The 27,600-nt window shown below is 53.5% G+C and overlaps 1 protein-coding gene across 13 annotated transcripts in view; it reads left to right on the forward strand.

The window, feature by feature from the left end:
- Positions 1-27,600, forward strand: part of TNS1 (tensin 1) — a 206,078-nt gene that overhangs the window by 44,462 nt on the left and 134,016 nt on the right. For 3 of the 13 annotated variants that reach the window (XM_030916321.1, XM_030916322.1, XM_030916323.1), the window contains exon 1: positions 15,152-15,413. The exons of 9 other annotated variants lie outside the window; for them this stretch is intronic. The gene's annotated coding sequence lies outside the window, so the exon portion shown is untranslated. Of the gene's footprint in view, positions 1-15,151; positions 15,414-27,600 lie in introns of those variants that run through there. One more of the 13 variants, XM_030916324.1, reaches the window with a different exon arrangement.

Consider the following 27,600-nt stretch of genomic DNA (forward strand, 5'->3'; position numbering starts at 1 on the left):
GTGAAGAAGTTGCTATTACTACCATTCCATTTTAGCAGGAACAGAAAGTAAGGTGGGGAGGAGGGGAAACTGAGTCTCAGAGAGGTGAAGCTGCATGCCTTACATTACACAGCTAAGGAATGGGTGAAACCCGGACCCCTGGGCTCCTGATGTCCCAACAGCCCCCTCCCCGCACAATGCAGCACTAGGTTCCCTTCAACCTGTCTCATCCTGGGGCACAGGACCCCGGTCCTGAGAGAAGATGCAAGAATGGGAGGCAAGACTTGCTCAGTGGCCTGGGGCCTGGGCTGCCACGAAAACTGGCTGGGGATCTCCAGATGCTAAGAACCCTGTAGAAGGTTTGAGTTCCTCATTCTCCCATCCTCAGTTTCCTAGAGGTGTAGAGTTAGAAACCTGGGCAAGCAGGAAGCCTTTTCAGGGCACTACCCTAACCCACCCTAATCCTACCCCACCCTCTGCTGGGTCTCAGGTTCCTGCTGGACTGGTTGCTTACCTGCCTGCCTGCCTGTCTGGGTGGTTCAACAAGTGGAGGTTTGGGCATCAAAGAAATGTGGGTTCAATGTCCGGCTCTGCCACCCACTGGTCTTGGGGCCTTGAGAAGGTCGCTTCTCGTCTCTCAGTCACACTTTACCTGTCTGTAAAATGGGCATGGTTAGGTCTACCCATGAGGGCTATGTGGGGATTGGAGAAAATGGAAGTAAAGAACTAGTCCAGAGCCACCCTTGGTGAACAGCCACTGTCGTCATCATTTACCATCGTCATTCCCCATTCCAGCCATCCACCCACCCACTGCCAGCGTGGTCTTCCTCTGTGATCGATGTCTCCCGTGTAGCCATGAGCCTGCATGCTCAGGACACAGAGGACAGTTTGGGAAGAGGGTGCGTGACTGCCGTGTGGGACTGCATGTCAGCTTCCCACGAGGGGGCACCTTGGGAGAGCTCACTGTTTCCAAATGGCATCCAGCATTTTCTCCTTTCCCATTTGACCATGTCAGTTACCACCATCCTACATGACTGCTCACTTCATTAAAAAAAAAAACAAAAACCGATTTGCTTTTTTAACCTTTTATCTGTTCTAAGTGGTAGAAACTGTGGGTTTCATCTATGATATGTTTTTAATTTTTCTTGAAATACATGAATATTGAAATAAAATTGCTGAGCCATATTTCCAACTAAGATCATCTTGAATCTCACACTTTAGGAAACATGGAATCAGATTGTGGAGATGGGAGCAGGCTCTTTGGTGCCTGGGTTCCGTGGGGTGTGTGTGTGTGTGTGTGTGTGTGTGTGAATTCTTTATTATGGGAGATTTAAAACCTATACAGAAGTACCAAGAATGGTCTAATGAACTCCTTTGTACCTACCCCCAGCTTCAACAACCATCTACTTTTTGCTGTTTTTGTTTCATCTGTTCTCCCTCTTCTCCCCACCTTTTTTTTTTTTTTGCTGGGGTATTTTTCAAGCAAACCCCAGACATTATATCACTTTACTTGAAATACTTCAGTATGCATCTTTAATAGATAAGGACTTTTTGTTTTAATATTACCATAATACCATTATCACAGTTAACATCATTAATAATAATTTCTTATGATCAGCTACTACCCCATCTGTGTTCAATTTTCTCTAATTATCTCAAAAACGTCTTATTTGGGCTGGTTTCTTTGAATCAGGCAGAAGAACGTAGAAACCTTGCTCTCTCAGGCCTTTGTCTATTTCCATAGTAATCATGTATTGACATATATCATTGCCACCACCTTCACCGACAAATTGGTGATACATGCTGACTGTTTCCGGTGGGTCCTTATTTCATGGTTTCTACCCCTCGCCTACCCTTCCCCCTTCCTTTTAGGCTCCAAGCCTAGAAGGCTTGGGATGGGGAATGACAGTGGTAATTATGACAACAGTGGCTGTTCACTGGACTCCTGGTGAAATCAGGAGTCCAGCGTCTGGACCCCTCTCATGTATAGCCTTAGCCTGCCAGTCCCACCTCCTTGTCCCCAGGAAGGAGAGGGGGCTCTGGAAGGGGCTGGGTGTGTGTGCAGAGACAGTGGGAGGAGCGCGGCACCTTGGGGTGAAGCTGGGCAGGGAGGGGGAACTCGCGCGGCTGCTTCGCTCGATGCCTCATCTCATAAATACCACGTCCCTGAGATGTCCATGTAAGGCTGCCTGGCTGGCTCAGAAGGGGCTGGCCACCATGGGGCCACTGGGCTCTGGGAAGCACAGCTGCCTTACCATGGTGGGGGCAGGCCGCCCAGAGGGTGGCCTCATGGGAACACCCCGTCTTTCAGCTGCGCTCCACACCGTGGTCCTGCTCCTTGTGGACCCAGCCTGTGCTTTCATTGCCAGCCAAGGTCCTGTCCTCTCTGAGCTGCTGTCAAGCTTGGGTCACTGCTGTGACCCTCCCTGATCCTGTCTCCTTGGGGCTGGGAAAGTCACGCCCCAGAGTCCCTGAGCTGCTTCCTTCCTCTCCTTCCTTTCCTTAGGAGGCCTCATGCCTCAGTTCGACTGGCTGGTCTTATTGCCTTCCGGGAAACTGAGGCCATGGGGACACATAGGTCCTCTTCCCAATGATCTCCCTCGGATCCAGGGCACCTCTGGGGGAAACCACAGCCCTTCTGTGGGCCACAGTGTTCTCATTGGAGAAGTGCCTGGGACAGCTCTAGGCCTCACTGACTGAGCTGCCCAGAGGGAAACTTGAGATTTAGGGGTGCATGTGTGTGAGTTGTGTGTGTGTGTGAGTGTGTGGGTATGTGGGTGTCCACAGACTTTAGAACTGCAGCCCTAGAACATTTGTCATGTTACAGGGGGAGAAAGAGACTGAAGTGAGGGCTGTTCCCTGGGACCACCAGGATCCCACAGGACTTTCCAGTGCCTGCGTCTCCATCTTCTCCCTGCAATGTTGCTCCTTTGGGTGTTTCAGATCCCCTCTCTGTCTTTATTTCTTTGTTCTTTCTCTTTCCTGCCTGACTCTTCTGTGTCCCTGTTACTCCCCCTTCTGCTGTGCCCCTCAGGATTCTTTATCGTTCATATTCCCTCCAGAAGCCTCCCTTGTTCCCCAGGTCTCAGCCCTTCATCCTGATCCATAGCCCAAAGTTCAAGAGTGGTGTGGTGGCTTATGCCTGTAGTCCCAGCACTTTAGGAGGCTGAGTCGGGAGGATCCCTTTAGCCCAGGAGTTCGAGACCAGCCTGGGTAACGTAGCAAGACCCTGTTTCTATATAAAAAAATTTTTTTAACCAAGTCAAACAAAAAAAACAAAATTCAAAGACCCCGTCCTCTTGACCCCTGGATGGGGGACCCCCTTTCTCTGACTTCACAGCTCCCAAGGCTTCCAGAGCCCTCTGTGACTCTGGGACTTGGTGGGGCGGGGGAGGGCTCATGTCCTCCAATCTTCTGTTCCAAGGACACCCCTCCCACCTCAAGGCAGCTGCAGAGGCCCCAGATGCCTGACACTGTGGGAGCATTGCCTGTTTGTATGTGCTGAGAGTCCCCTGTCTCTGAGCCTATAATGAACATGAGTTTTTTCTCTGAGAGGGACATTTTCCCTGATCTACCCAGTGTCACTGAAAATATTCAGTTCCACGAGTTGGCCAGGAGGGAGGATTGTTTGAGGCCATGGACAGACCCTGGCTTAGGACTTGAAAGACCTGGGTTCACATTCTGGGTGCTGTCTCAGTGAACTCCAGTCCCCTCGCCTGTCAAATGACTACAGTCATGATGAGATAAGGTGTTGACCACATCCCACTGCTTAGGAGGGGCTCTGTAACCTCCAGCTGCCCAGGCTCTGCCCAGGCACTGAGGACTTGGTGCCTGAGGCAGTACAGTGGGGTGTGTGTTGGCCCAGCTTGGAGGGACTGGTGGTGGATGAACACTGTGCGGGAGGAAGGCTTGTGTTTGGGCCCCCTTCTCAGGATGAATACAGACCTTCCCCTCCTTCCCTGTGTGGATGTCTCTGAGGGGAAACTGAGGCCCACATGGGCCTGGGGCCCCACGAGAGGGGGAAGCTGGCTAGAAGGGAGAGCAGCTGGTTCCTGGCCAGGGCGCCTGTGTTGGTGGTGCCACCTTCTGCAGTTCCTCCCAGTTAGTACTGTGGGCATGGAACCCACAGGGGTGAGACACCGAGGCTGGAACGTGCCGAGGTGCCAGGAATGCACCGCAGTGTTATTAGCCAGCAGCTTCTCCCCTTTGGAGTAGCCCCCTGGGGACTATGGCAGACACCTGTCCAACTCTACCTGCCCAGACAGCCCATGGGTACCTGCACCCAGCCGCTGTTGGATGGAGTTCACGAGTGTGCCTGTGTGTGTGCATGTATGTTCGCGGAAGTGTGTGCATGGATCTTTTGTGTGTCTGAGGACCCTTGTGTGCATGTATATGTGTGGGAATGTGCCTGTGTGGGGGCAAGTGTCTGCCAGTGTGGATCTTTGGGTCCTTTACTCATGAGAGTGTGTGAGCAGCATGTGCGTAGGAAGCCCACAGGGGGTCTAGGGAACACAAGGGAAGCAAAGGCCCAAGGCGGCTGGATGGTGGAAGGAGAGGCCAGCAGCATGATGTGTAGGTAGGGCAGGAAGGGCTGCTGGAGCTCTTGATGGTGGGGTCTGTGCCACTCTCCTTGACCGGACTCTCTAAGGCAGCATGATAAAGAGCCCTGAGGCCAGATGACCTGAGTCCAACTACTGCCTTGATCATTCCCTAGCCTTGTGACATTGGGACAAGTGACAACCTCTTCAAAGCTCAGTTTCCTGTTTATCATGGTGAGAGTCACAGTACCTGCTTAGTTACCAGGAGGAATAAACCAGATAGAGTACCTGGAGCACCCTAAGAGCTCCACAGATGATAGCTCCATCATCATCGGCTTCATCGCTATCACCATCGTCATCATCAGGATTAGGGTCCACGCTGGCTGCACTGCATCTCACCTTGGCAGTCCCTTTCTGGCTGACATTCCCACGCAGGATGGGGGACTGCAGCACATTCGCTTGCAGCATAGCAACAAGATGGAGACCCAGAGAGGGCATGAGACTGGGCAGGGTCACCAGGGAACCAGAGTAGAGCGATAGGAGTCTAGCTCTGGGCTCCTGCCTCTTTCCACGTGTGGCACTGCCTTGCTCTGCTTAGATGTTTGGGGAGGCAGCATCTTGCCAGGCTGGAGAGGCAAGGAGAGCCTGGTGGGCTTGTTAGCCCAGGCCAGCTTTTGCAGATGGCCCAGGACCATTCTGTTTGAATCTTCTTACAGGACCAGTGTATCCCCTTCTGGCCCTAAATGCTCTCCTGAGTCTTTTGCTTTTGAGCTCCCCTGATCTGACCACAAATTTTGAATCCCATATGGAAAGCAACTGAAACCCAGGAGAGGGACCCAAGGGGGACAGCTGGCCACCTAGTGTCTCACTCAGCTCCTCACACCTGCTTGGGCCATGCCAGCTCTACCTTCTGCTCCTGGCACAGGCCAGACAGGAGTGGAATTCCTAGGAAGCACTGGCCCCTTTAGAGCTGGACTCCCTCTGCCTGCCAGCATATCCCACGTTCCCTCCTTCGGTCCTCCTAGGCCACCCTGTGGCTCCTCTAGGGTAGCTGACCCAGGGCGTCACCAGGATTGTGGAGATGGGAGCGGGCTGTTTGGCGCCTGGGCTCAGTGGGGTGGGTGGGAGTGGGCAAGGCAAGTGGAACTGCCAGGGTCCCCCAGCCAGGGCAGGCTATGATTGGCCTGAATGCTAGCCAGAGACTTGTTTCTCACATCCACCACCGAGTATTTGGAAGAAAAACCCAAAACCCAACAACAACAAAAATAACCACCAGACTTTTCTTTCTTTCTTTCTTTTTATATTTTTAATTTGCAGTTAATGGCCGATTGGCTGTACATTATTAAACAGGCAGCTGGAGATTTGCCACGGTAGATTGCTTGAGCCAAGGCTCACAGCCTGAACACAATGTTCCAAGAAAACAGTCACCCATGGGGTACCTAGTGAGGAGCACCCAGAGGGAGGGGCTCTAGCTGTTGCCACTCACTCTCCCACCCCTCCCGCCCCAGCCTCTGTTTGGATCATCTAGTGGAGGGCAGGACTGTGCTGCTCCTGGAGCCCGAGCATCCTTCATCCGGGCTCTGCAGATCCCTCACTGCCCCAGGGGCCCGAGCTGCTCTTTCCCTCCTCGTGGACATTAGAAATGGACGTGAGGCTCTTGCTTCCATCCCCAGATGGCCAGGCCAGCACCTCCCCTCCTGGGGACCAGTGTGATGCAGAGGCCTGAGCACTGGGCTGGGAGCTGGAACCCTGTCTAGGGTTGACGTCGTTGAGCTTCTCCCTATGGTGATTTTGGGACTCCCTACTTGTCCTCCCTGGGCCTCGTTTCCACGTCATTACGAGGAGAGGATTTGGCTGCTCAATTCTAAAGCCTGAACATTTTGTGAGCCTTGATTGGGTGGCCTTGGGGAGGGCTTGGAGTGATTGTTTCCTGGGTTTTGGGGCCCTTCTTGCTCCGACCCTGTTTGCATCCATGAGATAAGGAACCGTTTCTCAAGCAAGCCCTGCTGGGAAGGGGTTGTCATCAGCCCCATTCACACTGTTTTAGCCAGTCCCTCAGCCACCTTGAAGCCTACCAGGGTAAAGGTGAAGTGTCCAAGCCATCTGAGTGGGAGAACAAGCTGAGTCTGGAGGTTGGGGACTGCCCTCTTGGTGAAGCCAATGCTGCATTTGGGCCTGCTGCCTTCTGCACTGGGCAGGTTGCTGCTGGCTTGTGTGTTTGTGTCTGTGTGTGTGTGTGTGTGTGTGTGGTGTGGGAGAGTCACCGGTTTGGGAACTGGGCCTTAGTGAACCCTGTCTGCGCCTCTTAGAGGCAATATGACATAGTGGTTAAGAGTACGAACTTGGGAATCAAGTCCTATCACCCCTGCTTATTTGCTGTCTCATTATCATTGACTTTGGACAAGTGGCTTCACCTCTTGAGTCTGAGCTCCCTCAACTGCACAAAGTGGGGTTAGAATAACATCTACTCCCAGGTGTGGGGAGGGGAGGGGAGGGAATGGTGAATGCAGGCACTGGGGCTGTGCCAGGGCTTCTCACATGTTAAGTGCCCATCAGCCGTTGGAATCTAAATGTCTCTCCCTCCAGCCGCATGTTCTTTCCCTTCAGGTCACTCAGTGTGATTTGTGATTTGTGTCGTATGTATGTTCGTGTTTGTTCCTTCAGCGGCTCCCTCTCCTAGATCAAGTGCTCCTTGAGGGCAGGGGCCCATCTGGCTCTGTTCATGTTCTGTCTGGAGGGCCTCACAGGGCCTGGGTCACTGCGGGCACTTAGAAAGTATTTGTGGAATGAAAGGGTGAGTGATAGATGGGACGGAGCCAACTGGAAAAGGATGAGAACCAGAGAAAGAACCACTGAGTACCTGTCATGTGGAAGAGTACAGAAACTGAAAAACCTGGGGACGTCCAGCCTGAGATGCCACCACTGTGGGAGGCTTCCAGTGATTGCATGACTCCGTGTGTGTGTGTGTGTGTGTGTGTGTGTGTGTGTGTGTGTGTGTGTTGAATAAAGCTTTGGGAAGATTTGTTCCCTGAAGCAAAACCAAGGGTTCCAGGAAGCAGGTTTCTCCCAGTGGTGGGAGCCACCTTGAGGATGGAGAGGGAACCCTGAGGGCCTGGGGTGTGCAGGCAGGGGCAGAAGAGCCCCTGTCAGGTCAAGGAGAGCCCTGATATGCCGGAATGTGGTCCAGCCAGGCCCTGAGGCCCTGCTGGCTTGCTGCAGCTGCTGTAGTTAGGAGAGGAGTAGCAAACGTAGCTGATGTCTCTGAACTTCAGTTTCCTCCTCTGTAAAATGGGGTTCATAAAGATCAATACCCAATGAGGTGTTGGCAGGATTAGAATGAGTTAATCCTCACAAAGCTCTAGGAACTGTATGTCAGTTGGGGAACACTCACTAAGTCTGAGCATTATTATGCAGGCAGATATATGAGAGAGAGATGAATCGTAATTCTGGGATGGAGGTGGTGATGGCTTCTTTGAAGAAGGAGAATGTCGGGGGAGCTAACATTTATGGAGAGCTGCTCTGGGCCAGATCTTGCACTCAGTACTCAGAGCAGTGAAATAACTTGCTCGAGGTTACGCAACTTCAGATGTGGTCGGTGCACTTCCAAAGCCTAGGCTCTCTTCTCCACTCCCGGTAGGATGGGGCCAGGTTTCTGTGATTCCCTTCCCCCTGGAGGGATAGCACCCCATTTCAAAGTGGAGCAAGGTGATGATTATTTTCTATAGGAGCGGGTCCCAAGTCCTCGGGAGGGAACTCTCCAGCTCTCTCCAACCCTGAAAGTGCTACATCACTAAAAACTCTAGGGAGCAGAGGAGGGTGCAGCGATGGGGAGATTTTCCCTAGGAGCCCGGGGCAGGGAGGATGGCCATGAGCAGAGCCCTGGAGGATGGACTTAGGGAGAAGGAGTGTGAGGCAAGGGGTAAACTAAAGCAGAGGAGGGGAAGGAAGGTGCTGTGCAGAGGAGTGCAGAGGAGGAAGAGGGCTGTGCAGGTGACAGCAGAGTAGGGAGGGGAACAGAAGAAGGAAGAGAAAAGGAGAGAGAGGAACCAAACTTGGACCTGGGCCAGTGGACAGCTCTGGGCTGTGGGCGAGGATGCCCAGCTTGGGTGGGTCCCCATAGGGCTACTAGATGGTGGCAGGAGGGGAGGCCTAGAGAGTGGGAAGCCAGCTGGCCAGCACCAGGGCCTGCCTGGGACAGCACGTGTGAGCCAAGTGTTCTGCCACCAGCCAGGCCTCCTCACCTCCCCCAGCCCAGCAGCCAGCTTGGCTAAAGGTCAGCTCTCGGGGTGTGGCCAGCACGCTCCCCACTGACCGGGGCCCACAGGCCTGGCCTTGTCAGGATGTTATCCTATTCCTAGCAGCTGCTCCTGGTAGTTTCTGCCTCTTGGCCATTCAAAGGTGAATGGAAATGGCCTTAGGCTTCAAGGAGTTCCCAGATGAAGGGGCAGAGAGACAGAGGAGGCGCACTTGGGCAGTGGCCCTTGCCATGGTTCACTTTCCCAAGACAATTTTTTCAAGGAGTTGATGGTGCTTGCTATGTTCTTTACTATCTGAAACAAAAATTGGACTAGGTTTCTTTAACCTTTCTTTGTGGTTTTTATTCAACAAATATTTACTGAGTGTCTATTGCTGTCCTCCTCTGGATGCTCTTTGGCTTATAGGGTACAGAAAAGAAACTGACATTTCTGATGGTGTCTGGTGGAGTAGAGTAGAATTCTTATCTCCTTTGGTCTAGTGCTATACCTCCATGAATACAGTCAAAAGTGCCTGTGCCTTTTGGGGGCAAGCGTATCCTACTGTTAGCTAAACTGAATTTCTGTTTTCAATAAATTTTAGACCTTTTACTGTATGAGCTATTATTGGTTCAGGTTTTTATGGCTTCAGAACCCTTGTTTTGGACATTACCCCAAGAAAAATAAAATGTTCCCTTGCTAATTCTGGCTCATTTATAAAGTCAGCTTTGCATTTCAGTTCACTTCAGCATCTTAGCTTTTCCTTGTGCTTTTTTTTGTTTTGTTTTCCCTTGGTGTGCTTGGTAAGCCTCCCTTCTAAGTTGTAACCTAAGTTACTGATAAGTATGTTGAACAAGCCAGGGCAGAGGACATAGCCCTTTGGCAAGTCAGGAAATTGACATTGATCTATTCATCAACACCGTTTGCTTGCTGGCTAGGAATCTACTCAGCTTTCTCTCTTGTCTCCAGGAATTTCATCAGGGATCCTGCCAACACCTTCCTGAGATACAGATAGTCTAGGTCTGGGGATTCCCCAGTTATCCGGTCTAGATGCCTCAAAATAATGGGTTTGGGATGGTAGGTGTGATGCTATGGGAACAAGGGCTCCCTGAAGGCATCCAGGCTGATACCAGTGGTCTTTGCAGGGATAGACCCAAGGGAAACCCCGCCCTGGAGGCAGCTAGAGCCCCAGGGTCCTTCCTGCTTTAAAATTGTGCTTCTCAGGGGGAGACAGGGGGTTTGTGTGCAGTACTTTCTGCCAAGGACCAACACCTGCCTAGAAACATGTTACTGGGTATCTGCAAGAGACCTTAAGGCCATCAGATGCAGAGATTGAAGCCAAGAGGGACTGAGACTTTCCTCTGGTCTTCAAGGGTGTTGGAGGCTGAGTTGGGTTGGAAACTGAGGCCTTGACTCCTAGTCTGAGGCTCTTGGTGCTGGACCCAAGTGCTCTTCTGGCTAGAAACAGGCAGGGTGAGAGGATGGAGGGGCTGCCAGTGTGTGCCTTGGGGATAAGCTGTTGGAGGGCCGTTTTCCTCTGACTCTCCTTCCCTTTCCATCCTCTGCCCCGAGACTATGGTACAAATCTGAGTAGGAAGCTGGAATGTGGAAAGGCCAGCACTTCTCCTTCCTGAGGTGGGGGTGTGCAGCGAAGGGCCTGGTGCTGTGCACATTTCTGCACTTTGAGAGAGGATGCAAATGCAAATGCATGCCGATGAGATGTCATAGAGAACACAGCGGTGAGCAGGGAGTGCCCCTACTCCTGCCTCCTTCTGGCCTGAGTTTTAAGGATGATACATAGAAGAAGACCTGACATTAGGAAAGAAAGGCAAGGACGGGAGGCTTCAGGACAGCAGCGTGAATGTGGCTTCTCGGGTCATCTTTGGAGTGAGCCCTAGTGAGGGGGGTCCAATAGGGGGTGATCCTGAGATGGAAGCACCCTGGGAGACAGTCCAAACTTATCCCTAGCTGTAGGGGGGACAGCATGGTCAGAAGAGGGAAGGTGCAGTTCAAATGCACAGACATTGAATGCCTAGAGTGGCCCCCAGGGCCTGGCTCCCTGCGGGGTGTGTTGGGCCTAGCAGGATTCAGAGGCCCAGAATAGCCTCTGCCCCAGGACATCTTGGGAAGAAAGCAGAGCTGTGCCCCAGTGGCCTCTCTCCTTGGGACCTGGGCATGTGGCCCTGCCTTCTTTGTCATGGAGGGGGAAGAAGAGAGTGAGGGCCCAGGGTGCTAGAGGAGGTGACTCCAGTAATTGCCCTAGAAACTAACACTTCCTACCCATCACAGGACGATTTGGGGAATGGACCCCTCCCTGCTGGGAATCTTGTCAGCTTTTAGCCCAGCTCAGAGGAACTTCTCCTTAGTGCTGTAAGAACCTGAGAGTCTGGCCCCTTGAGCGTGGGAGTCGGGTGACGTGGCGCCCTCCGGAGGTGGTGCTGGGACCTGGAATTCCTAGTTGTGTCATATGGTGACATGGTCTTGAGTTGGAAGAGCTAGATTCAAATTCTGTCTCTTTCATTAGCCACTTTGTGCTTTTGCTTAACCTCACTGCTCTGAGCCCATCTTTAAGACTGGGGTGAGAATCATAGCCACTCCCACATTTTCATGGGCATCTGTGTGGAATACACATGGGAAAAGCTTTGTGCAGGGCAGGATCTTAAATGTTGATTAAAGTGAAATGAAGGAACAAATGAAGGCATCTCTGGGTTGAATTCCCCTTCCTGTCCCTGCCGCTGAGGGGCCCTGGGTGGGGCTGGGGCTGAGAGGCCAGGGAAAACTGGATTCATGAAGCTTGGACCTTGCCCCATCTTTCTCTTGACTTTCTCCTCTCCTTTCTTCTCTGCTTCTCTGTGTCCTTTGTCCCCTTTCTGTCGTGTCCCTTCTCTTCCAGTGGAAGTGCCTAACTCAGCACCTGGCCCCAACACACACAATTCATTGCTCCCTGCTCTCCTCAATGGCCTCTCTGTTGCTCCAGGCTCTGTCCCACCACCCCCAGCTCCATCTCTTTCCTCCTTCTGGGTCTCCGTTTCTGATACCCTCTTTGTCCCATTCTCTCTGCTCCTGGCTCTCCTGCCATCTGTTTCTGCAGCCTCTGTCTGCAGCTCACAGGCATCCACTGGGCGCCTGCTCGATGCCAGGCACTGCCATCTCCTCTCTCGGTTCTGCATCTCCTCACCTCTTGCTGTTGTCTTTTCTCCCTCCCCCACCCCTTCAGCCTCCTGCCCTCCCTTACCCCAGTTCCATCGGGCTCCAAGGTTGGTATTATTCAGGTTTATGAGAAACCCCCAGGCCTACCCCTGAAGGGACCAACCACAACTGGAACCAGATGTGCAATCCTGCATTCGGGTGGGAGGGGGGATGTAGGGACAAGGAGAGGGGCATGGGTTGGCTTAAGGAGGTGGGGAGGAGGCTGGGGATGGGAGGTGGAGACACTGGGAACCCTGGTCCTCAGGGGCTTGGAAGGAAGAATTGGGAGGAGGGAGCCAGGGGGCTGAGCAGGCTTGTTCAGAAAGCAATTCTCACTGTGTGTGTGTGTATGTGTGTGTGAGAGAGAGAGTATGTGCGTCTGTGTGTGTGTGTGAGAGAGAGAGAGAGAATGAGAGAGAGAGAGAGAGAGAGAGACTGAGATGGTGGAACTGACACTGGGGAGAGCTGAGGATAGATGATGGGCTATGGGCAGCTCTTAGAATTAAGGAGGAAGGCTGCTCTTTTTCTGTGAAATCCTCTAGCTTGTCAACTTCCTTTCTTAAGGTTTCAAGGGACTTGCTGGGTTTATAGTTCTATACCCAGGTGCTGGAGCAGGCAGGCTGTAAAGAAGGGTGATGGTGGGGTAGGGGATGGACAGTGTAACCTCCAAAGTCTCCTGAGAGTGGCTGGAGGAGGGGTCTTCCAGCACCCCTGCCCCCCCGCCTGCCCAATCTGCCACAGACCTTTGTGGGATGTGACTGGGATGTCCTGGGTCCTAGCAAAGCCCGTGTTTCTGCCTGCGATTATATAGCTTCAAATATAAAAGTCTTCATAGGATTATCTTTGGTACAGCTTAGTGCTGTATTAAGCGTTTTAAAATGCCCTTTGATTCAATCATGAACTGAATATCCATCCATCCATCTCTTTATCATTCATTTATTCATTCCACACTTACTGAGAATCTATGTGTCAACCTTGTGCTGGGCACTGGACAAATGAGGAAAGGGGTAGGGAAAGAATGAACGAATCCCTCATCATTCCAAAAATGGGAGCCATAGAAGTGCATCTGACCCACTGCATGTCAGGGCGTTAGTGAGCCACAGAAGTCCCAGGTGTTCAGAGGAGGGGACAGTGCCCGCCAAGTGGTGAGTCTGGAGAAGGATCCAGGGAGGATGGCTTCTGAATTGAGCCCTGAATGCTGACAGGGAGGAGAGAGAATGGTGTATGAGAAAGGCCTGACCATCAAGGTTGGGGGATGGAGGGAGAGAAGGTTGGAAAGGCCGGGATGTTCCACTGCAGAGCTCGGACTGGAAGTGGCAGACAGTGGGGAGCTGGGACCCTTTGATGTCAGTTGGGTTAATATGGATGTGGGTTGGAAGGAAGAGAAGGGGAAGATGGAGCATTCTGCTGTTCTAGGTACCTGCTAGTGGGAGGAGTTCTAATTTTATAGCACACTCCCCACATCCACCTCTAGAGAGCTAAAACAGACCCAGGATCCTCCAACTTCCCTCACCTAAGCAGAGCTGACCCAAGCCCCAGAGGGGCCCTTAGTCTGCAGTGGGGGTGGCGGGTAGGGCCAGTGAGTGGGAGACTTGGTTTGAGGCTGGGCCGACGGCTAGTGAGGACTAGGCCAATTGTCCCCATAGTCCCTCTGCTTTCACCATCCTTGCCATTTGTGGACAGCATCCACACTCTCACAGATTGAGGTTGCTGTTGAGGCTGGTGGGTTCTGGATGCTGGAATTTGGGACTCAGAACCCAGACCCTCTTTCCAGCTAGGAGAGGATGAAATCTTGCTCTGGAGGCAGACGATGAGGGGAGCGATGCCTCTATCTCTGCCCTCCCCGTATAAGGTCCCGAGAAGGTGTCCTTCTCTCCCCCATCCCCAAGGGTTTCATTGTCCCTGATTGGGGGCGAGCCAGCCCTCCAAAGTGCTGGCCATCTCCCTGTGGCTCTGGCTCCACATGCTCCAAAATCTTATACCCTCTCAGGGACTCCCCTGTCGTTGTACTTCTGGGGAAAACTGAAGCTTGGGGAAGGGTTTGGCTGAATTAATAAAATTAGTGTGTGTTAGGACTGGAAAAGTTCTTAAAGATCTTTGTGTTGCAGGGGAAACTGAGGCTCAGAGATGCAGGCCACTGGCCCAGCTGGGGAAGAGAAGGAAGGGTCTTTCAACCTCTGGATGTCTGAGTGGTGTTGAGCTCGGCTCTGGAGCCAGCCAGGTTAAGGTGTGAGGTCCTCCACACCGTCCTGCTTGGACTTCCACAAGTCACCTCTGGGCTCCGAGGTCATGATCTTCTGCTGTCATAACCAGGTGATTAGAAGACTAAGTGAGAGTTAATGGTCGTTAGTGCCCAGCGTCTGATAGGTGTGGAGCAAATAACTTTTCTCCTTCCTTTCTAAATAATCCTATCTGCTTCTTCACTTTTATCATTCATATGGTGCTCTAGACTTTTCACATCACTTTCCCCCATTATTTTTATTATGGAAAACTTCACGCATGTACAAAAGTTGCAACGATTATATGGTAAACTCCCTGGATTCTACAATGAACACTTTAATATATTTACTTTATCACATTTCCGTCAATTTCCATCTTTTTTTTGGTCCATTTCAAAGAGAGTTGAAGCATGTATTTCCTTCACTGGAGCTCAGCTTAAATGACTTTTGAATGTACAGTCACAAATGTCCTAACTCAGCCCAGAGAAAACAGCAGAGATTACTATCTCACATTTGACAGCTAAAAAAAAAAAAAAGCAGGTTCAGAAATGAGATTCCTGGCCTCCAGTCACAAAATGAGTTGGAAACAGCATAGAGCAGAGTGCTGTAGAAAAGCTAAGAGTTGCTATATTATGATTATTATCATCATCACCATCTCAGCAAACATTCTTCTCCACCCAGCAGCCCTTTGGCCATTTCTCTGCACCTGTGTCTTTTCTATGGAGTCTTGATCCCTCCCTGCCCACGTCCCCACCCCTGTCCCCCAAGCCTTCTGGCCCTGCCCCTCCTGTCCCCAGGGAGGCTGCTGGGCCAGTGGCTGAAGGAGGAGCAGCCACATTCCCTGGTGATCTCCTGTCCTAGGTGTCTGTGACCTGCCAGGGCCTGGCCAGAGCCGGCTAGAGTGCAGCCAGCAGAGCACTGCAGGGGTTAAAGGAGGCCATGGCTGGTGGAGGGGGCCCACTGCTGGCTGACTCCGGGAAGGAGGCGGTGCACTGTTGGCCCGCCCCCTGGGCTGGCCTGGGAGGGAACCCGACTAGCAGAGCCCTCTGCTCAGTTGCTCCCAGCAGTGGCCCTGGGACCAGCTCTGCTCCTTGCACCCTGCTCCCTGCCTGGACACAGGCTCACTCGCTGCCTTCTTCTGGGAAACCAGCTTCTTGCCAGCCACAGCTGCTGCCTCCGCCACTGGCCACCGCCCCTGTCCTGGGAGTCCCTTGGCTCAGACACCCACCTCACTTAGTGGCTCCTCTGCAGGAAAGGTGAGTGAATGAGTATGCGTGTGTGATGGTGTACGTGTGTGTGAGTGTGCGTGTGGATTTGTGTGTAGAGGGAAATGAAGCGGGCCAGGGCTGCTGGGCTGTTGATACTGATGCTGTCAAGACCACAGATCAGATTAGGAGAAGGTGAGGTCAGCCTGCCTGGTCCCATGTCTCTGGGTTTGGCAAGCTGTTCAGAGGCCAACCTTGTCAGTCCCCTGTCTTCAGATGTTTCTGTGGTTCTGGCAGGGATGTCTGGGGTGCGGCTTGTCCCTGCTCTGAGACAGCGACCAGTCAGAAGGAGTTTTGTTTGCTGGGGAAGTTGCTGGTGTCAGTGGCTGCTTGGGACTGAGGCCAGCTGGGGAAGTAGGGAGGGACACAGGGACCAAGGGAGGGAGAAGCTTGGGGGTCTCTTCTGCTACTTGCCTGCCCATTGCGGGGGCATGAGTATTTTTTCTTCTTCATCTCTTTCCTTGTCACTCACTTGAGCTGCTATGAGGGCACCTTTCTTCTCCTAGGGGCTCGCTTAGCTCCCTGAGGTCTGACCTTGGTTGCAGGGAGGGGCTGGCAGGCCTGGCAAGGTTAGGGGTCAAAGCACTTTTCCCATCTCCACTCCTCAGTGTGGGCCCTGCTCCCTTGGCCATGGGCACAGTCTGGCAGGAGTGCCCCCTCTGTCCTCTCCAACCATTAGCCCTTACTCCTTCCTCATCCCTCTGGGTAGAAATGGCTAATCCAGGTGGTTAATGAACAGACAGGGGCAGCTGCCTTCCCCTTCTCCTCCTTCTCCCTCCACCCCTCCTCTCCTCTGACTCTGATGCCCTGCTTGCCACCCGTTCCCAGGCTGGAGAATCCATACAGAGCTGACCTCAGTGTCTGTCCCCCAACCCCCAATCCAGGACTTGGGCCAGGACTGCCTGCCCAGATGTTTTAGGCTGGCCACTGTTCTAGAAGAGGAAACTGGGTGGGGGCGATGGGCGGGGGGAACCCGGAGAAGCCTGCTGTGCTCCCAGGCTAGGATCCCTGCAGGGGAGGGGATGGGGTTAGGGGACAGGATAGGTGCTGGGTGGGGAGGAGCTGGAGGAGGAGGGCAGGCAGGCAGGTGGTTGTGGGGTGAGAATAGGTGGAGGACCTGGAAACTGGGGTGCCAGGATCTTTGGAGACAGGGGCTTCTCTTCTGGAAGTACTAGCCACCTCTTCGATGTGGCAGCAGTGGGGAAGGTGTAGGGGGAGCACCCTCTCTTCCCCTCTAAAGCTGCCTGGGGTGGGTGGAGACCATGGTGGCTCAGATGTGACTTCAAGTTGCACCTGCCCCTGCCAGCTGATGGTCACTCTGTCTCTCCCACTCCAGGTCTCCCTGGACCTCAGCCCTTGCTACAACTGGGGCACCCCCTGCCTGACACCTCTGGCCCAGGGTTGTGGGCGAGAGTGAGGGAGGATGTGGATTGAGATGGAGAGGTGGGTGGGAGAGCCCCACATGGGATCAGCGCTAGAGACCCAGCCTGGGGTTGGCTTGGACTTTGCTGCTCATGGAGGGAAGGGAGTTGGAGAGGAGTGGGCTGGACCAGGCGGGGGTGGGTCTCAGCCAGTCCGGCTGACCACCAGAGCTGGGAGCCAGCACTGTAACCAGGAGCTGAGGGTTCTTGGCGGTGGAGGAGGCAACCTGGGACCCTCTTCTTCCAGGCGCCTGGCCTTGAGCCCTTCTGGCTCTGCTTCCCCATCCTTCATCCCATGCTTCTTCACACTTCACTTCCCGCAAAGCCCCAGTGAAGAATTTCCCAGGGAGGTGGTGGTGTCCAGGAAGTATAAGCACAGAGAACCTGGTGGCCAGGTGGAGCGGGGCTGGGGTGGGGTGCTTATGGGTTCAGAGAAGATGTTGTTTTGTGGACCAACTTCTGGCCTCTGATGGACTGTGGCTGAAGGCTTGGAGTCTGGGGACACTCATACTCCTGTTTCTACCCAGATAGGAGCAGGAGTCAAGGGGGGCCAGAAAGGACTTTTGTTTAGTCTGAGGAAGAGGAGCCTCAGAGGTGGAATCTCGGCTCATGTGAACGAAGAGCTTCCTAAGGACCCTGGTGGGTCAGCAGGAGGATGGGCTGCCTTGTAAGGTGGAGCACATCTTGTCCTGGGGGGAGTTTAGACAGAGGCTGGACAACGGCTTGGAAGGATTCCTGGGTTGGGATGTGGTTAGAGGCGATGACCTGGATGGTCTCTTGGGATGCTGAGGGCCTGGGATACTTGGAGTCGGGGAATTCTGACACCAGAATGGGGGATCAGGAAGCTGTGTCCTCTGGCCTAGGGCGTGGGCACAGACCACTCGCAGGGGCCCCTCCTTCCTGCCAATGTGTGAGGAACCAAGAGCCTGACGCTCTGCCCTGGCACTGTGCCTCTCCCTCACACCCGTGGCTCAACTGCCTACCAGGTCTGCCACCAGCTGCTTCCTGCAAAGGTTCTGAGGTTCTTCCTATTCCTCCTGGCCCACTCTGCCCCTTGCCTGTGGTAGGCTGCGTGACAGTGTGGAGTCGAGGGGACAGCAAGCACACAGGCTTCACCCCCAACCCCTGCAGTTAGAGCTCATGTTCCCTGTTCCCTGTTGCGGGGCTCTGGGGCCAGTGTGCAAGGACTGGGGTTGGGTGCTGGGATGTTGGGCACCTTGAACCCCTGCTCAGTTTGGCCGCCCCAAAACAGGCCTCCTTATCCAGCCTGGAGATGGCAGACCGAGGGCAGTGCCAAGATCTGAGATGCAGAAAAACTCAGGCGTGGGTCTCATTTGAGCCTCAGTTTCCACGTTTGTAAATAATGCAGGGTTGTCCGGGCAGCGTCAAGTGGGCTTGCGTAACTGGCATGGGGTGAGGGTTGCAAGGCAAGGCAGTTGCTCTCGAGGGCCTCTCAGGAGGGCGAGTTGGGGAGGAGCAGTACCTCTCACAGGCCTTTCCAAACATGCTTTTCCTGAGATGGGCAGTGAGAGGAGAACCAGAGGGGGCTGGGACCAAAGCTTTCCCCAGACCAAACAGGTTTGGGCTTCCCATGATGGAAGTGCCCATGAGTGGTTCCAGGTGGGCTTGAAACCCACCCTGTATTCCATCCTTCCTACACCAGCCAGCCTCCTCCACAGCCCCTCTGTGGATGCCTGTGCCCCCTTTTCTCCTGACGAGAGGGTGACACAGTTGGAGACTGAGATCACCCAGCTCAACCACCGCCTCTGACCCGGGGAGCCCCCTCACAGTCTTGGTTTCATCTGAGAGGGAGGTCCTTTCCGATGTCTAACTTCAGTCCCTCTTCTCTAGTCAGGGACTACATGAGGCTGCTAAATGATGACATTCTTTCCTGGGGTTTGAAAGAGACTCAGTGATGGTGGGAGGGGCATGCAGGGAAGGATCGGGAGACCTGAGTGTGCCATGAGCCTGGGCCACCAGGGCAGGAGCGAGTGTGACAGGCAAAGGCTCTTGGCTGCCAGTGCTTCTGGTTTCTTGGCTTAGTTCTGAAGCCAAAAGCCACTTTGACCCCAGGAAACTGAGGCCCAGTTGAGGGATATGTTTGGAGGTGGAGGGCAGAGGAGATAGGCAGGAAAGCCCTCCCAGTTACCAGCCTCCAAATAAGCAAGTCAGAAGTGGGTGGAGGGAGAGGGTGGTTTCTGGAGACTGGGATTTGGGAGAACTGGCCTAGACTTTGTCCCCATTACAATCCGCCAATGGCCCCTGGCTCAGTAGCTCCCTGGCCAGATGGGTCTTAGCTTTCTAGGGCTATTAGGCTTGCAGAAGTGTGGGCATAAGTGAGCTGGGACAAGGGGGTGGGGATGGCAGGGTGGCAGCTTGGCAGGCTGTGCCCACATTCCCTGGTGCCACTTCCATTATGCAAGGTCACACCGGCCCTTCCCTCTTTCCTTCCCTCCGATGGTCTGGAGCGCTTTCCCATCCGGGAGGTTGCTAGACACTAGAGAGCTCCAGTGCAGCCTCTACCCAGGTTGGTGGACTTGGCCATCTTCCTACTTGCCTCACCTCGCCATCCCTCAAGGGGAGAGGCTTGTCTCTGTGGAGTCGGAGCCCATGTGGGAGGGGTGGTGGGTGGGCCCGAGCCAGTCCTTGGCGCTACCTCCTCCAGGGCTAGTCTGGGCTGTGCAGTCCCTGCCTTTTTAGGGCTGGAAGCCTGTAGTTCAGCCCTGGAAGCCTATAGTTCAGCCCTGGGTGTGGGAGACAGGAGGGACTGGACCAGCAGGGTGAGGGCCTGGGGAGCTGATGGGGGTGAGGGGTCACAGGAATGGCTGGGGGGAATTCTGGCCCTTTGGCCACTATGGGGTCCCAGACATGGGTCCATTTCCCCCAGGGACCTTCCTCGACCTTCATCTTCTCCCTCAGAGAGACCCAACAGTGTTCTGTGATCCTTGCAAGTTTCCCGTTTGCTCACCTGTCTTCTGGATGGATTACAAGTTCCTTGAGGGCAGGCCTGCACCTCTGGCCTCTCTGGTGATCCTTGCTGTGCTTGGCAGAGTGCTGCTCAACACACAGATGACTGACTAATGGAGGGCAGAGGGGTGAGGGTTTTGATGGGGCCTGGTGAGGATTTGTTAGACTTGGACTGAGAGGTCTGTTTTGAGGCAGAGAATGTGAGTCTGGTGCCAGACTGTTGGGGCTCATCTCATGATGACCTGGTTTACCAGCTGTGTGGTCTCACCTTTGCCTCTTGACCTTGACCAGACCTGGGCAATCAGCTGGTCTCCTCAGTTTCCTCACTGTCAAATGGGATAACATCTGCTTCAAGGTATGGGTGTGAGGATCAAATGATTTAATTTATTTAAAGCACTTTGGGCGGTGTCTGGCACATAGTAGGTACTCAATGAAGGTTAGTTATTATGGTTATTATTGGTGGTGGTGGTGATGGAGTTCTCTCTCTCTTGTCTTGTTGTTCCATCTCTAAGATGAAGAGAATTATGGGACCAGAGAGTGGAGAAGATGCTGGTGTCATTTTCCCTTAAGAGGTCCTAGCATCAGATCTCAGGGCAGAATCTTCTCTGCTCCCATTCTGTCTCTCTTTCTCTGCAATTAGAGGGCAGGCAGGGAGCTGAGGGGCCCTCTGGAGGTCTTGTCTGTTCAGGGAGCCCATGCAGATCTGTGTTTACGGAGGACTCTGAGAAAGTTGCCATCACTGTAAACAAGATGCATTATTATAAACCAGCCCGAGCTCCCCTTCTTGGATCCCATCCCATGCGTTGATGAGAGTCACAGAATCGGAGACTCCCAGGCTGAGCAAGGACCTAGCCTGGCCTCCAGGAAGCCTGCCTGGACCATGGGCTACACCCATAGAGGTGGCATCTACATTTTAAAGTAGGATCCCCAAATAACTGCTTCAAATTATTGTGTCTTATGCCCTCTAGGTTCCCCCAAAATCGAACTGGCATTCCTCTTGTTGCAACTTTAGTTCAGTCTCTTGTTGGTAGCACGTAGGGGAGAACCATGTCCACTCCTCCTGCATGCCATATAAGCTGAGAGCTTTGAAGCCGTGCAAGGGTAGGGCTCCTGGCCATAGTCCCTCTCCATCCCAGGCCTCTGCCCTCTCTGGGGTCTCCTGCTTTCCGGTGCCACTGACATTCCTCATTAGCAGGGGTCAGCCCTCAAGGCCTGCCAATCTATATTCTCCACCCAACCCGGTTCCCACCCAGGGAGGCTGGGGTTGCTCTGGGTCGGGGGTGAACTCCATTTCCGGACCCCTGGCCCGCCCAGTTGCAGCTGCAAAAGGCATTAAGCTTTTTTTTGGAGAAAGAATGGGCTTGGGTTGATGATGATGACAGCTGGGGAGCGTTCCTGAGCTCAGCCCGGCCCTATCTTGCTTTCCTTCCTTGGCCCCTGCTCACCTCTGCCCAATTTCTAGGCCATTGCTCGTGTAGAGGTGGGCCTCACCTTTGCCCCTTGACCTTGACCAGACCTGGGCAATCAGCTGGTCTCCAGCCACCCTGTATGGGAGCAGTTTGTGGGTTCAATGCTGAGCTTGGTGCTGGGGTAGGTGGTAGGGGTGGGGAAGAGGGCTTCAGGGGAAGCCGAAGAGAGGGGCTTCACCCTGGGGTCCATCTGGGTGGGAGAGCAGTGTTCCTCAAGTGAGCAGATCTGAGTCTAGGCCTGACTCTTTCCCTAGCCTCTGGAGGAGTCCCGCCTGAGTCCCTTCTCTCGCTGGGCCTCAGTGCTCTCACCTGTAAATGAAGGCCTGAAGAGGTGCAGGGGTGGGGGGTCTGTAAGTCCGTCTCCCCGGGGCCTCCGCTGGGCGTCCCCCAGTCCCAACGCTGTGGAACTTCACCTTGGATTGACCTTGCTTCCCTCCCCGCCCCGCCCCCACCTCTGGCAGTCGCTGGCAGGAAGTCCTGCTGATTAGGGCCCTAATCACCGGCTGAGACTTCCAGAAATGGCAGAGCTGGTTGAGCGAGAGGGGCCGCCAAGCCAGGAAGGGGGGGCTGGCATGGGGACAAGCCTCCACCCAGGGATATGAGCTGGGGTTTGGGCTATGATTTGGGGGTGGCAGAGATGGGCCGGCCCCAGGGGTCGGCTCCTTGGGTCTGGGGCGGTGCCGGTGGACCCTCTGTGGACACTGTGCGGCAGCAGCTGAGTCCAGCGGGGCACATGGGGCCGCTGGATTGTTCACTTTAAAAGCCTTTGAGGGCATCCACCCTGTGCCAGTCAAGGTGCTGGGTATGAGGCAGGAAAGACCGGGAGACACGATCTAGTCGGGAGACTAGGGGAGTAGACAGAGTGTTGCTGCAAAACGCAGGGGGAACGTCAAGCAGGAGGCAGCTCACGTGAGCTGGCAGAGAGGAGGAAGCTTTGGAGAAGAGGTGCCATTTGAGATGGATTTTGAAGTTTGGGAAGGAGTTTTGCAGGGAGGAAAGGGGGCAAAAACTTCTTCAGGCACAGGGGAAGGCATGCACAGAGGCCCAGTGGCATGCAGGTAAGGAGCAGTAACAAGCGTGGGTCTCCCTCCCAGCTCTGCTACATGGGTCTGAGCCTTAGTGTTTGCATCTGTAAAATGGGGTTCATATTTCCAACCTTGTAGTGCTAGTGTGGATATGAAATGAGATGCTATTTGTAAAGTTCTCAGCCCGGTGCCTGGCATGGAGCAAACTCACAGTATATGGAGGCTTAAAATGGCACGTGTGGGAAAGGATGGCTTTGGGGAGAGCCTGAAAGTGTTGCTTGGGGCCCAAGACCGGGGTGGGGGATATTCTGAGCCAGGTTAAAGAAGGGAGCGGTGGGGGTTTTAATATAGGGAAGACTTGATGAGACTGTGATTTAGGAAAGGCAACTGGGCCACTGTGATGGCTGTACTGGGCAGGGGAGTCCTAGGGACAGGCCTCAAGCCAGGGCCTGGGTTCCTGGAATCCTATGTTCAAATTCCTCAGCCCTGGGGCTGGAAAATCCTCTCCCAAGTCACTTCATCTCCCTGATCCCTCTGGGCTTCCTTCCAGCATACCGTCCACCCCTCCTGGATTGGGAGGCCAAGGAGGCCCTGGAATCTCCTTCCTGGGAGATCTTTCAGGCCAGGAGAGAGCCATCCTTGGCAAGTCTTCACACGCAACCCTGGGATGGATGAACTGCAGCAGGCAGGAGTGAGGGTAGACTGTAGGCAGCTTATATTTCTAAGGCACCGAGAGGATCCTTTTGGAGGCCTCCTTTACCATCTGGCCTGGAACACAGTAGCCCCTCACTGTTTGTTGAATGAGTGAATGAATGAATGAATGAATGAACAGCAGTGTTCCCTGGTCAGGGTGGAGGAGCCTGTTTGCTTGGAGACAGCCATGCCCAGCCTGGCTCTACATGGCCTGGTGAGTGCAGAGAGTGGTTGCCTGTCCAGAGCTAGATGGGATGTTGAGTGTCTCAAAGGCCAGGTGCCTGGCATGTTGCAGATGTTCAGGGACTGTGTGTTGATGGAGAGGGAATTTCAGCAGCATTTATTTCCTAGAGCAATGACCTCTCATGAGGCAGCGTGATGTGGGGGTCAACTTCACAGACTCTGCATCCACATGGTCTGCATGTGAATCCTGACCCCACCTCTTGCAGGCTCTGTGACCATGAACAACTTACCTGACCTGCCAGTGCTTCCCTTTGCTCACCTGTAAAATGCAGGAAGCAAATAGAACGGGGTCTGGCACGCAGGATGTTCTGCATAAACCTTGGTGATTGTCATTGCTGTTTTTGTTATTGTTATTACTATTACTGGTGCAGTGGGAGAGAATGGGGCTGGTGCAGGAGTTTCTTGGCTGGGATGAGTGCAACTGCCCAGAGTGGGAGGGGAGAGCACAAGAGATAGATGAGGCTCCTATGGAGGCTTAGAAGGAATTCAGTGGCTCACAAACGGCTTCCACCACCACACATGTGGCTGCCTCTGCTGTGGCCGGCTGAGCTGAGCCAAGCGTGGGAGCGGAGGCAGTGGTCAGGCCTGGATTCCAGGCTGGAGCCCTGGGAGAGCAGGGGCGAGCCAGGGTGAGGGATGGGGGCTGGGGGAGGAGAGGTGATTGGAGAGGAGGCCAGGACTCTCCCAAGTTCCCAGCTGGGACCCTAAGAATTCCTCCCATCATCTCCTGCCAGAGGGCCTGGCCCTTGAGCTCCAGAGCCTCCGGGGGCCTGCAGTCCATCTCCCTGCCTCCTGGGCAGATTGCTCTGAGTAGGTGGCCTGGAGTCCAGTGCCCCTTCACTGTTGGAAAGTGATTCCTCCCCAGTAACCACTGTCTGATTGCAACTCCTTCCTCCCCCTCCTCACCTTGCCTTCAGATCTCCTGTCTTCAGTGTTGCTTTGCAACAGGAGTGTGAGAGAGTCAACTTCAGGGGCCTGCTCTGACTTGGGGCAGAGAGAGAGGTCTGTGTAGTGCCACAGAAGGACCCATGGCAGGGGTGTCAGGTGGCCTGCTAGTCCCTCTTGGCACTGTGAGACTTTAGGCAAATTGCTTCCACTTTTTGGGCTTTGGTTTCCTCAATTGCAAAATGAGAAGTTCGAGTTAGGGGCGTTCTGTCTTTTCAGCAGTGCTGAAATTCTGCAAGTCCACGAATCTTTCTGAACAGAGAGGCTCCTAGTTTTGGGGCCTTTGGCAGAGCTGTCCAGCGTGGAGGTAGGATCCTGTTGGCTCTTCAGGCATCTGCTGGGATGCCAACTGAAATGCTGGGGAGGTCCTTCCAGCACTGGAATTGGAACGTTCTTTGCCCAGTGACACTCCTCCAGGCAGCTTGGTTTCTCAGAACAGAGCAGAGGGCAACAGCTGTCAGGGTTGGACTGGCCAGAATCTCCTGTCTGTGTCCCAGTGACTCAGGTGGGGATACACTTGGCAGGATTGGAGCCAATGAAGCGAGGGAGGGGACTGGGGAAGATCTGCTGCCCCACTTGGCCACCCAAAGGGAACAGAGTGGGAGGAAGTGATGTGATGGGGACGTGGGTGCAGAGGCAAAGTGAGTAACAGTTGTGAGTAATGGCTCAGTGTCTCCACTGGGTAGGTGGCTCCTAGACTGCACAGAGCTGTCTGGGGCTCCGGAAATTCTCCCCGAAGGCCCAGCCACTGAATCACAGCAGCCTGAGTTCCTCCCTCCCTGTGCTTCTTAGGAGCTGGGGGTCCCGGCCAGCAGGGTGCCATACCTCATCCCCTCCGCCTCTCTGTGCTTCTCTGGATCAGCCCCTCCCATCACCTATGCCTTCATACTCCCTTGGCCCCATCGCTACTCTGTCTTGTCTTCTAAGCATCCAGGTGACTTGCCTTGCCTCAAGGAGTGTAGAATTCGCAGTCTGGCTGTCCTGGGTTTGAGTCCCAGCTCAACCACTCATCACTGTGTGACCTTTGCCAACACATTTCTCTGCTGTAAGGTTCAGTAGCCTCATATGTAAGGTTCAGTAGCCTCATATGTGAAAAGAGGCTACTGCTTGTTGAATCTCTTGTTGGAAGGATTAAATGGGATAACCTGTCTGAAGTACATGTTCCTTGTATGTGTTCAAATAATATGGTTGTCCTAAGCCCTAAACTCTGTTTTGTCCCTTCTCACCACCTCTGTTCCTAAAATTCCAGCTTCCTGTGCTTCCACCCCATAATGTTGAGGCTGCATATCCTCCTATCTACTCCACCCTGTTGTTTGTGCACCTGCTCTTCCATTTCTGACACCTCCCACCCAACTTCTGCCCGTGTGCCTTATCCCTTCACCTGCTGTTCTAGAAGGATGGGCGGGGCTCAGATGGGACAGGCAAGTGTGAGGGGAATTTGCTGCTTGCCTCAGCTGCGGTGGGCACTTTGAAAGGAGCTCAGAGGTCTGGGTGTACTTCAGGGGCCCTGGGCTGCTCTTGTACCCCCCATCTCTGCTGGCTCATGCTCCCCCTGCCCCAGTCTGTACATAGGGGCTCCTTTTCCCTTCTGGCTTCCTGGAATTAGCTGTGCTTGGGGCCATACAGAGTGCCCCTGCCAGTGGATGTGTTGGCAGTGCTGATGTGTTTCTGTTTGCGTGGCTCTACTTGGGGTGGGGCCCAAGCACCAGGGGGTGACTTTGCATCTGGGTCTGGCAGTGGTCACGCGTGTGCACTGTGTGTGCCTTGGGCTGTTTTGAGCTGTGTGTATGCAGGGCTGCAGTGTCTAGGTCACCGGGTCTTTAGCTGATGCCAGCTTTGTTTTCTGTCCGTTTAAAATCTCTCAGTATTTTCCGAGCCACAGAGAGCCAGGTCTTCTTCTGCCCCTCCATTTGCCCTCCTCCTTCCCCTCCAGACCTGGTTTCAGATACGTGTATCTTTGAGGTCTGCCTGGGAGCAAGGAAGCATTACCAAGGGTGGATATGCGTCAAATGGAGCCAAACAATGCTGGTGACAGCCAGGCCCTACTCTGGCCTTCAGTGCTGGCTGTGTGTCAAGTCTCTGCTGCCTGATAATTGGAAGTGAGAGGGGGCTTCCTGCCACTCGTCCCCAGATGGATTTCAAGGAGCAACAGAGAGCGGGGCTGCTTTGCCCTCGGGGCTTTCTGTTTCCGGGGCCTCCTGGTGCAGACTTGTCCATCAGAGCAGATGGGGTTCCAGAACACCAGCCGCTGATGTGCACTAACCGTGTAGAACAATTGCACTGCCTCCTGTCGCTGCCATCTAGGGGCTAGGAGTTTTCCACCTGGGTGAATTTTCAGATAACTGAAGCTTATGCATGGAAGAATTCAGAGCTCAGGAAAACAGTGGATTTTTTTGATGGAAAGTTCTCGCATCGTACAGTATCCCACTCTTTGACTTTGACAATAGATGGGATCTTAAAAATCAGCTCCTTCCTCTCCCTCTATTGTTTCTCAGTTTCTTCTTCTATAAAATGGGGATAGGAATAGGACCTATTTCACAGGGGTGAGGTGAGGATTAAGTGCTTTGAGATGCGTAAGATGCTTAGAACTGAGCCCGGTGCATAGAATTTACTGGTCTGTAAATGAGGATGCTGAGCTGCAGAGAATGCCATTAATCACCTCCAGGCTAACACAGAAGGGAACTAACATCTCCTAAGCATATTCCAGACATTTTTACTTGTGGCATCTAAGTCAACTTTATTGAGTACTTCCAGCCACTCTGCAAAGAGGATCTCACCCCCATTTTACAGAGGGGCAGACTGAGACTCAGGGAGGTTAAATAAGATCTCAATAGCTAGTCTGTAGCAAAACTGGCATTTGAGCCCATGCCTGACTCGCAGTCCAGGTTTCTTTCTATCCCTCCTCTTACCCTGTAGTTGGAAACTCCTGGCTTCTTAGTGTGTTGACGAATCTGGAAATGAGGACCCACAGACAGAAGGAGTTACGATCTCATAGAGCTGAATCTGCTCCCAGGTACCAGGTTTGGGCTTAGTGCAAAGCTGTCTGGAGTCAGGCGATGAGAAAAAATGACCTCTGTGGATGTCCAGGGAACATAAGGCCATAGACCAGCTTTGAGAATGTGGGATTTTTTTCCTAAATAATATGTGGTTGGGTTGCTTTCCACTCTGTTCCTCCCTTTGGCCAGCCTTAAACTCTTAAAAGGAGACATAGGTAGACATCAGAAAGGATTTCCTGATTGTCCACCACATAGGGCTGTGATACAGGCAGCGTAGGGAACCCGAAGAGTCAAAAATTTAAGGCACATCTTCAAATCTGAGATGTCTTGTTTTAAAAAACATGTTAACGTTTCTGAAATTGGAATGCACCTTAGGATTGATGTGTACAATTCAAGTGGCCTTCCCCCTCCTCAAAAAC

Source organism: Rhinopithecus roxellana, chromosome 14, assembly GCF_007565055.1.
Source record: "Rhinopithecus roxellana isolate Shanxi Qingling chromosome 14, ASM756505v1, whole genome shotgun sequence".
Classification (NCBI taxonomy): domain Eukaryota; kingdom Metazoa; phylum Chordata; class Mammalia; order Primates; family Cercopithecidae; genus Rhinopithecus; species Rhinopithecus roxellana.